Genomic DNA, 9,880 nt, shown 5'->3' with positions numbered 1-9,880 from the left:
CTTGCCGGGAAGCACTCGCGCTCGCTGAAGATCTGCATATTCATCAGTTTATCATAGCTTCAGATTCAAGAGAAGTGATCAACGACATAAACAAAAGCTACGGAGGGAAGAATGGTGCAATCATCTCAGAGATTAACCTCCGAGCTTCTGGTTTTAATTGTTCTTTTACTTTCGAAGGACGGCAGCCGAACGGCGATGCCCATAGAATAGCTAGATCATCACTTTCTTTACAGCAAGGGCGCCATCTTTGGCTTGTTTATCCCCATGCAAATTGTATTCCACAAACTATGGCTTTTGATCAACAAAGTTTGGTCTTACCCCTCAAAAAAAAGGTAAAACCACTTGACATAAGTGATAAGCTATGTCAGACAAAAAGACCAAAAAGAAAAAATAAATGATGTCACGTGAACGAGATCAAATTATATCTTATCTAGATGAGTTGTAGGCACTCTCCTTATTTATAGGTCGACATCTATCTAGAGAAACAAACCGACCAACAGTCCAGAAAGCATGAATCAAGCAGCGGAACGGCATCTCGCGCGTGCACGCGCACACACACACCCACACCCCTAATGCATAACAGGAGGACGGTCAAACCTAGGAGAGGGTTGTGCTACACACGCGACAATGCTCAGCCGTTTTTTGCACCATCCTATTGATCTAACCATGATTGCATGCGACAAAATGAAGCAAAACCTCTAGATGAAGCATCATCCATTGATCGGCCAGTGAGTATCGGTTGCATGGTACTTTCAACCAGGGATTCAGCAACCACTACGCACACTCGACGAGCGTACACATTTAAATCCATAAAATTACACGCATCATCACCTAATGACCTAAAAATCCTCAGAGGTTGAAAGAAAATCAAAAAAAAAGAAGAAGAAAAATGGATTCCTACGGGAGATTGAATCTTACTTATAACCAACTCTATCATCAAAATAGCTTCGCCCAATGGTTTGCACCCCGAACTTGATAAAAGGAAAAACATCTACAGTATAATATTCAAAGTTCCTTTTTCTCCAAAAATATTCAATGTTCCTTCGTAGCTAAGCTACAATTCTTTCTAACGAGCGTGCATTCGCTCGATCGTCGACATGGGCAGTGCGCGTCCTAGGTACAAACACAGATAAAGTTGCTGCTGCATGGCTGAAAGAGTAGTCAAAGAATGTTGGTCCCATCGGGCCGGCAGTGGCATCGAGTAAATTTGAATTCTTAACTCGACCTCGCTACCAAACCAGCCCGTCTCCTCTCCCATTCCCGTTTCCAGCCACCTCGAACCCCGCCATGGCCACCGCCCCATCACCCAGATCTAACCCTAGCTAAACCCAAGGCAACCCAAAGTTAACTATTCCGATCGATGACGCGCACCACCCGACGCCGCGTGCCGGCGGCGGCCAGCGAACCCTACAACATCCTGCCCACCCACAACCTCCAGGCCGAGCACCCGTCGCTCCGCTTCCCCGAGGTGAGGGCCGCCGTCGCCGCGCTCCAGGGGATAGGTGACCTCCGCCCACCACCCTATTCTCAGTCCCAGGGGCGCACTGACGAGGATCTGATGGACTGGCTCGGCGCCTTCTTCGGGTTCCAGCGGGACAACGTGCGGAACCAGCGGGAGCACCTGGTGCTCCTCCTGGCCAACGCGCAAATGCGGCTCTCCTCCTCCGCGGACACGCCCGACACACTCGAGCCCCGCGTCGCGCGCTCCCTTCGCCGGAAGCTCCTCCGCAACTACACCTCGTGGTGCGGATTTCTCGGCCGCCAGACCAACGTCTTGGTTGCTGACGGCGACCTCCGCGCCGACCTGCTCTTCACGGGGCTCCACCTCCTCGTATGGGGCGAGGCCGCCAACCTCCGCTTCATGCCGGAGTGCCTCTGCTACATCTACCACCGCATGGCGCTCGAGCTGCATCGAATCCTGGTGGACGACGTCGACGACAATGGCCGCTCTGCCAACCCCGCCGTGCAGGGCGAGGACGCCTTCCTCGCCCGCGTCGTTGAGCCCATTTACGGTGTCATCCGCGCCGAGGTCGAGTCCAGCTGCAACGGCACCGCGGCGCACGGTGCCTGGCGGAACTACGATGACATCAACGAGTACTTCTGGCGGCGCGACGTGTTCGACCGCCTGGGCTGGCCCTTGGACCAGTCGCGGCAGTTCTTCCACACGCCGCCCGAGCGCAGCCGCGTCCTCAAGACGGGCTTCGTGGAGGTGCGCTCGTTCTGGAACATTTACCGGAGCTTCGACAGGCTGTGGGTGATGCTGGTGCTCTACCTGCAGGCCGCGGTGATCGTGGCATGGGATGAGGATGCTGCGACGTGGCCGTGGCAAAGTCTCAAGGCGCACCGTGAGGTCCAGGTGCACGCGCTTTCCATTTTCATCACCTGGGCCGGGCTCCGCCTCCTGCATACGCTGCTGGAGATTGGCACGCAGTTTCGCTGGGTCACTGGGGACAGAGACGGTCGCGTGGTGCTCAAGGCCTTTGCGGCGGCCGGGTGGGTCCTCACATTATCCCTACTGTACAAGGGGATCTGGGACCAGAGGGACATTGATCAGAGCTGGTCGCCAGCGACTGATGCACGAATCATGGGGTTTTTGTATGCAGCCGCGGTGTTTGTGCTCCCTGCGGTCCTCGCCAACTTGCTCTTCATTTTCCCCTGTGTGCGGCGGTATTGGTATGCATTGGAGATGACAAACTGGAAAATCTGTTACCCTCTCAGCTGGTGGTTCCATAGCCGCATCTATGTTGGCCGTGGGCTAAGGGAGACTGGCACCTTTGACAATGTGAAATACTCAGCCTTCTGGATACTCCTGCTTGCTGTCAAGTTTTCCTTCAGCTACTTCCTCCAGATCAGACCACTTGTGACACCCACCAAAGAGATATACAGCCTTAGTACGGCCGCATATGCTTCTTGGCATGAGTTCTTTAGCCAGAGGAATCCATTTGCTGTGCTCTTACTGTGGTTCCCGGTGGTTTTGATCTACCTCATGGATATACAGATCTGGTATGTCATCCTATCTTCTCTGACTGGCGCGTTGATGGGGCTTTTGTTGCACTTGGGGGAGATCAGGGACATGGAACAGCTGCGACTTCGGTTTCAGTTCTTTGCAAGTGCCATGTCATTTAACATCATGCCGGAGGAGCAGCATGAGATTAATGGGCCCAGCAATTTTCTCAGTCGGCCCTGGGTTCGGAGTTTCTTGCGCCGGTTGCGGTTACGGTATGGGCTATTCCCATACCGATCCATCTCCCTTGAGTCAAACAAGGTAGAGGAACGACGGTTTGCGCTGATTTGGAATGAGATAATCGCCAAGTTCCGGGAAGAGGACATTGTAAGTGATGTTGAGGTTGAGCTTCTTAGGTTGCTACCTGAGCTCAGTAATGTGCGCGTAATCCGCTGGCCATGTTTCTTGCTCTTCAACGAGTTGTCTCTCGCACTTGGTCAGGCAAAAAACTTCCAAGGATCTTCTGATCTCAGGCTCTGGAGCAAGATCTGCAAGAATGATTGTCGCCGGTGTGCGGTTATTGAGGTATATGATACCACAAAATACTTGCTGCTAGAGATCATCAAGGACAGACGAACCGATGAACGTGCCATCGTGACAGAGCTGTTCCATGAATTCGATAGCTCCATGGAAAGGGAGAAGTTCACAGTCGAGTATAAGATGTCCGTGCTGCAAGATATCCATGCAAACCTCGTAGGTCTACTAAGCCTACTTCTGGAGCCCAACAAGGACATGAGCAGGATTGTCAATGCGCTTCAGACTCTCTATGATGTTGTGACTCGTGACTTCCCGACCGAGGAAATGATCGAGGTGGCGGCACGCGCGACTACCAACCATCTTTTCGTAGACACCGTTGTGCTGCCGCGTGATGAGGAGAATGGCACCACCTTCTATAAGCAGGTGCGGCGCATGCACACCATCCTTACCTCAAGGTCAAAGGACCATATGATCGATGTCCCAAAGAACCTTGGAGCTCGCCGAAGGATTGCTTTCTTCAGCAATTCATTGTTCATGGACATGCCACGAGCAACCAAGGTGGAGAAGATGATGGCCTTCAGTGTCTTGACACCATATTACAATGAAGAGGTCTTGTACAACAAGGACCAGCTCTACAAGGAGAACGTAGATGGCATCTCGATCTTGTACTATCTGCAGCAGATTTACCCGGATGAGTGGGAGTTCTTTATCGAGCGCATGAAGCGGGAGGGCATGTGTCATATCGAGGAGCTGTACAGCGAGGAGCAGAGGTTAAGGGATCTCCGGCAGTGGGTCTCATACAGGGGACAGACGCTATCCCGCACCGTGAGGGGGATGATGTATTACTATGAAGCTCTCGAGATGCTGACTTTTCTTGAATCCGCATCTGAAGAGGAATTGGTTGCTGGATCCAGCACGAGCAGGCCTTCTTCTTCAAGCAGCGCATCTTCTTCACGTGCACCGAGCAGAGCAAGCAGTGGCGTGAGCTCCTTGTTTAAAGGTGGCGAGTGTGGGGCTGTCTTTCTGAAATACACTTATGTGGTTGCATGCCAAATTTACGGTCAGCAGAAAGCTAGAGATGACCCCCATGCCGTTGAGATACTGGAGCTAATGAAGAAGTACGAGGCACTCCGTGTTGCGTACGTTGACGAGAAACGCTCCAACGGCAACGGTGGTGAAACGGAGTATTTCTCCGTCCTTGTGAAATACGATCAGCTGCTACAACAGGAGGTTGAGATCTACCGGATTAAGCTGCCCGGGCCGTTGAAGCTTGGCGAAGGCAAGCCAGAGAACCAGAACCATGCGCTCATCTTCACAAGGGGTGATGCGGTTCAAACCATTGACATGAACCAGGACAACTACTTTGAAGAAGCTCTCAAGATGAGAAACCTGCTCGAGGAGTTGAATCCACGAGTTCGTCCGTCGGTTCGCAAGACGCCAAAAATCCTTGGAGTTCGGGAGCATGTGTTCACCGGCTCTGTGTCTTCTCTTGCCTGGTTTATGTCTGCCCAAGAAACATGTTTCGTCACTCTGAGTCAGCGTGTCCTTGCTAATCTACTCAAGGTTAGGATGCATTATGGCCACCCGGATGTATTTGATCGTCTTTGGTTCTTGGGCCGAGGTGGCATTAGTAAAGCATCAAAAGTGATCAACCTCAGCGAAGATATATTTGCTGGATTTAACTGTACTCTGCGTCGGGGCAATGTCACACACCATGAATACATCCAGGTTGGTAAAGGAAGGGATGTGGGGCTCAATCAGATCTCCATGTTTGAAGCCAAGGTTGCTGGTGGCAATGGGGAGCAAACTCTAAGCAGAGATGTCTACAGACTGGGCCAAGGATTGGATTTCTTCCGGATGCTCTCTTTCTTTTACACAACTATTGGGTTTTATCTCAACACAATGATGGTTGTGCTAACCGTATATGCATTTGTGTGGGGCCGCTTTTATCTTGCACTTAGTGGGCTCGAAGACTATATCAGCAGCAACACTAGCTCTATTGATAATGCAGCTCTGGGGGCTGTGTTGAACCAGCAGTTTATCGTACAGCTTGGCCTGTTCACAGCATTGCCCATGATTATTGAGAGCTCACTTGAGCATGGTTTTCTGACCGCGGTGTGGGATTTCATAATAATGCAGTTGCAGTTTGCGTCTGTCTTCTACACCTTCTCCATGGGGACCAAGACACACTATTTTGGGCGGACACTTCTTCATGGAGGTGCAAAGTACCGTCCTACTGGCCGTGGTTTCGTGGTGGAGCACAGGAAATTTTCGGACAACTATAGGCTATACGCCCGTAGCCATTTCATGAAAGCAATAGAGCTTGGTGTGATATTGTCCCTTTATTTCTCTTATAGCAACGTCTCTGGGAGTACGTTGGTGTACATCCTGCTGACGCTTTCTAGTTGGTTTCTAGTATGCTCGTGGATTCTTGCCCCCTTCATTTTTAACCCATCGGGTTTGGACTGGCAGAAGAATGCCGATGATTTTGAGGATTTCTTCAACTGGATTTGGTTCCGGGGTGGAATTTTGGTCAAGTCCGAGCAAAGCTGGGAGAGGTGGTGGGAAGAGGAAACCGACCATCTCCGAACCACTGGCCTGTGGGGGAGCATCATTGAGATCATACTGGACCTCCGGTATTTCTTCTTCCAGTATGCTATTGTGTATCGGCTTCACATAGCCGGTGGGAGTAGAAGCATCCTTGTCTATGTTCTATCATGGGTATGCATACCGATGGCTCTTGTGGCTCTTGTCACGATTACCTACTTCAGAGACAAATATTCAGCAAAGAAGCACATCCGCTACCGGCTTGTCCAGGCTGTTACTGTTTGTGCCTCTTTGGCGGCTATAGTTGTGCTGCTTGCACTTACAGAGTTCCAGTTCATTGACACTTTCACCTGTCTCTTGGCTTTTATACCAACTGGCTGGGGGATCATATCCATTGCTCTGGTTTTCAAGCCGTGCCTGGGGAAGTATGGCACTGTTTGGAAAACCGTGGTTGATGTGGCACGTTTTTATGATATAATGTGCGGATTAATTGTGATGGCACCGATAGCTATCTTGTCATGGTTGCCCGGACTCGAGGAGATGCAAACAAGGATCCTGTTTAACGAAGCTTTCAGTAGGGGACTTCATATTTCCCAAATGATTACTCGCAAAAAAGCACGTGGAGCTTAAGGTATGATGACCCACGTCCACGTGTCTCCTCTTTGTTACTCCAGTGTTTATCTGATTGTCTATAAACACTTCATGTAGTAAGTATTCTAGGTGACTTCATGAACATGTAAATATGCCGGCTTAGGTGACACTTTTGACTATCATACTAGCGTACGTTTCCAGAAACTACAATCCATCCTTTCAGGTGGAGATATGATCTCAAAGAAGACTTGCATAGTTGCATCTGATATAGGACAAACATGTTGTTTGTTTCCAGGAGTGGTTCTCAGTTAACTTCTAATTCTTTGATCATGATGCCAAAAACTGGAATTGGATAGTTATCTTTTTTTTCTTCCTCCTAGATTTTTTTGTAGTTTCTTTCCTTTTGCTCCCTATTTTGTACCGTATACTTTTATATTATTGAAAATTACAGTAGACGTTACACGGTTCAGCGTTTCAAAAAAAAAACTGCTCTTCGCCCGAAATTACTTGTCGTAGAAATGGGTGTATCTAAATGTATCTTAGTTTTAGATGCAACCTGTTTTATTCATTTTTGTGACCAGTAGTTTGGGACGAAGGGAGTATCATGCTAGTGTTGCCCACGTGTATGTTGGCTGGGGTTGGGAAAGGATAGGTTCCATCTAGTTTTTGTGTGCCTGCTGCGTCATAGTGATCCATTCAGACATTCAGAAATAATGTTGTTTTTTACAACAAACAATATCTTTCTTTTCTTTTGCAGATTATCTATAGGTGTAACAGTTGGCCACCATCTTGGTGTGGTAATTTGCAACGTCCGGTGACCTGGGAGGGCATCACGTCAGCATCTGCTGTGTTGGAGGGTGTTACCAGGAAGATATACTCCAGCACAGATGCATGGCCGCCTAATAATAGGATTTGTGATGCTTGATTATTTGGTCCATATATGTACCACATATTGTGTTTTCTTTTCCTCTAGGCAGGCTTCATGCCATGTCTTTTTTTCTTTAGCGCTCAAAGTGCTTCGACGTAAAAACAATTGGGTAGTCTGTGTGTGTTGATGGTTGGGAGAAATAACATTCTTCTTTTTATAATACAAATGTCCAACATGCGAACAGACAAGAGCAACTCTAGCAAATTCATCATATGGGTAATTGTCACCCTCCATATGGGTGTGTGCAAATACATAGTTGCCATAATGCAGTCTCAATATCTTTTCATTTATTTGATCTTTTTTTGTCTTTTTTTTAACAATGCAGGAAAATTTAGGTTCAAATTAAAGGTACCTAAGTGATGTCTAGTACACATTTTTAATCTTATATAGACTCTCTTGGGCCTTCAAGCACATGGTTTTGTAGGACAGCGGTAAATTCTTCTCAAGTGGATGACCTAAGATTTATTACTCCGTGGGAGGTGTAGGATGAATGTGTTCTCCACTCAAGCAACCCTATAATAACATCCAAGACCCTTTACAGTTGTCAATTGTATAGACGCACTAGTTTGCCGAAGAGATCGATAAATCAGATGACAGATAGACAATATGGATGATGGAAATATTTTTGAATTTTCTGAATAATTAAAAACATCAAGTTAATAAGATGGAAACGTGACTGGAACAAGTTTTTGAATAGTTGGAAATAAAGCCTAGGGTGTGTAGGCTCCCTACTATCAACTCTTAATGTGATGACTTCATTAAAATATATGATACAACCTCACACACTCTCTTTTTTTGTTAGATCGATTCCGAAAGAGATCTCGTAAGGTGCACAAAAACCACCTCAAAGTTGTCTTTCTAATAATAATCTATTGAGACATACCTAGAACTTATACAACGACAACACCATATGGTCTTCATCGTTCTAATCTTTGTCTAATAATGTTGGAAATATGCCCTAGAGGCAATAATGTTTGTATTATTATATTTTCATGTTCATAGTTAAGTTTATATTTCTATGCTATAATTGCATTGGTTTTTGAATATGAGATTCAGAGGAAACCCCAATTGCATGTGTGGAAACATAAACACCAAGATGATCCCTAGTCTTGCATTTAGGACTAGCTCATGTATTGATGATGATCTTGTTTTCCTGATCATGAGCATTGTTAGAGTAACAAGGATGCTATTAATAATGAGAACACATTGTTGGCGGAACAATGATGTTGGATAGACCCAACTTATGAATTACTGAGAGATATTATTGTTGTTGTGTTGTCAGTATTTTCATATAACTTGTTCATGATCGCTAAGTTCCTTAGAGCATGAGATTATCGTATGCCAACATACTGGATGGATACTTTGGGGTTTACCGTATGCCACTCCGTAAATGGATGTGTATAAAGGTGACTTACGGGTATACCGAAAACGTATGTCTTGGTACTGCAGTTCAAGACTGGGATTTGCTCCTCTCACTACAGAGAGATGCTCTCTAGGCCCACTTCGTGTTACAGTATCATTATCGTCTGGCTAGACACTTGTGATGGTGATCACGGGATACGGGAACACAAACGCAAGTAAAGATAACAAAACCGGTAACGAGGATAATAGGTATAGTGATCAAGGAGTTGAATCACGAGGATACCAAATTATCTCATCTCGGGTTTTGTAAGCGTATTGCGAAGCAAAGGGAATGGTATTCATAAACAAAGGTTTGCTCGAGAAGTTCATGAATATGCTAGAGTTAATAAGGTTGTCTAGATCCCACTGTTAACTATTGACCGGAAGGGGTTCCGGATCATGTTCGCTTATTTCTGAACCTGTAGGGTCACACGCTTAACGGGTTCTAGTCCTGATTATCGAAGAAATGAGAAATGGGTTAAAAGATCACCGAAAGAGTTTCATATAATTCTGGAGGTGGTTCTGATGGTTCCAGGAGGGTTCTGGGAATTCCGGAAAGGTATAACATGATTTCGAAAAGTCCGGATCTATATATGAAAAGATTCGGGGTCATCGGAATGGTTTCCGGATACATCCGAATAATCCAAGATCTTATCTGTGGAAGAAAAGTGTGAAGGACCGTCATGAGATGACGACCCCTAGTGGGCCCATGGGGGCCCACATGGGGCGCCATGGGCTTTGGAAGGCCCTAGGCCGAATTGGAAAGGGAGGGAATCCTTCCCTTCTTACACCAAGTGGAAGAGGAGAAGGATTCCCCCTGTTGAAGGCCCCCTCTCCTTCTCCCACCTATATTATATATATATATATATATATATGGGGGGAGGCCTCTTTCTTAAGACATATCAAATCCAAGGGCCTCTCTCCCGCATAGC

The 9,880-nt window shown here is 47.1% G+C and overlaps 1 non-coding gene and 1 pseudogene across 2 annotated transcripts; both read left to right on the top strand.

Moving 5' to 3' along the window:
• Positions 1-1,360: 1,360 nt before the first annotated feature.
• On the top strand, positions 1,361-7,673 carry LOC125538043 (callose synthase 12 pseudogene; annotated as a pseudogene). Its single transcript, XR_015617515.1, has 2 exons — positions 1,361-6,659; positions 7,377-7,673. The product of XR_015617515.1 is annotated as a callose synthase 12 pseudogene (transcript).
• Positions 4,305-4,388, top strand: LOC125541885 (small nucleolar RNA J33). Its single transcript, XR_007297725.1, has one exon. It is a non-coding gene; the product is annotated as a small nucleolar RNA J33 (small nucleolar RNA).
• Positions 7,674-9,880: the final 2,207 nt, after the last annotated feature.

Source organism: Triticum urartu, chromosome 2A, assembly GCF_056163025.1.
Source record: "Triticum urartu cultivar PI428250 chromosome 2A, HENAU_Tu73, whole genome shotgun sequence".
NCBI lineage: Eukaryota > Viridiplantae > Streptophyta > Magnoliopsida > Poales > Poaceae > Triticum > Triticum urartu.
Note: the sequence above shows the minus strand (reverse complement) of the source record. Positions and strands in the feature narration are given on the sequence as shown.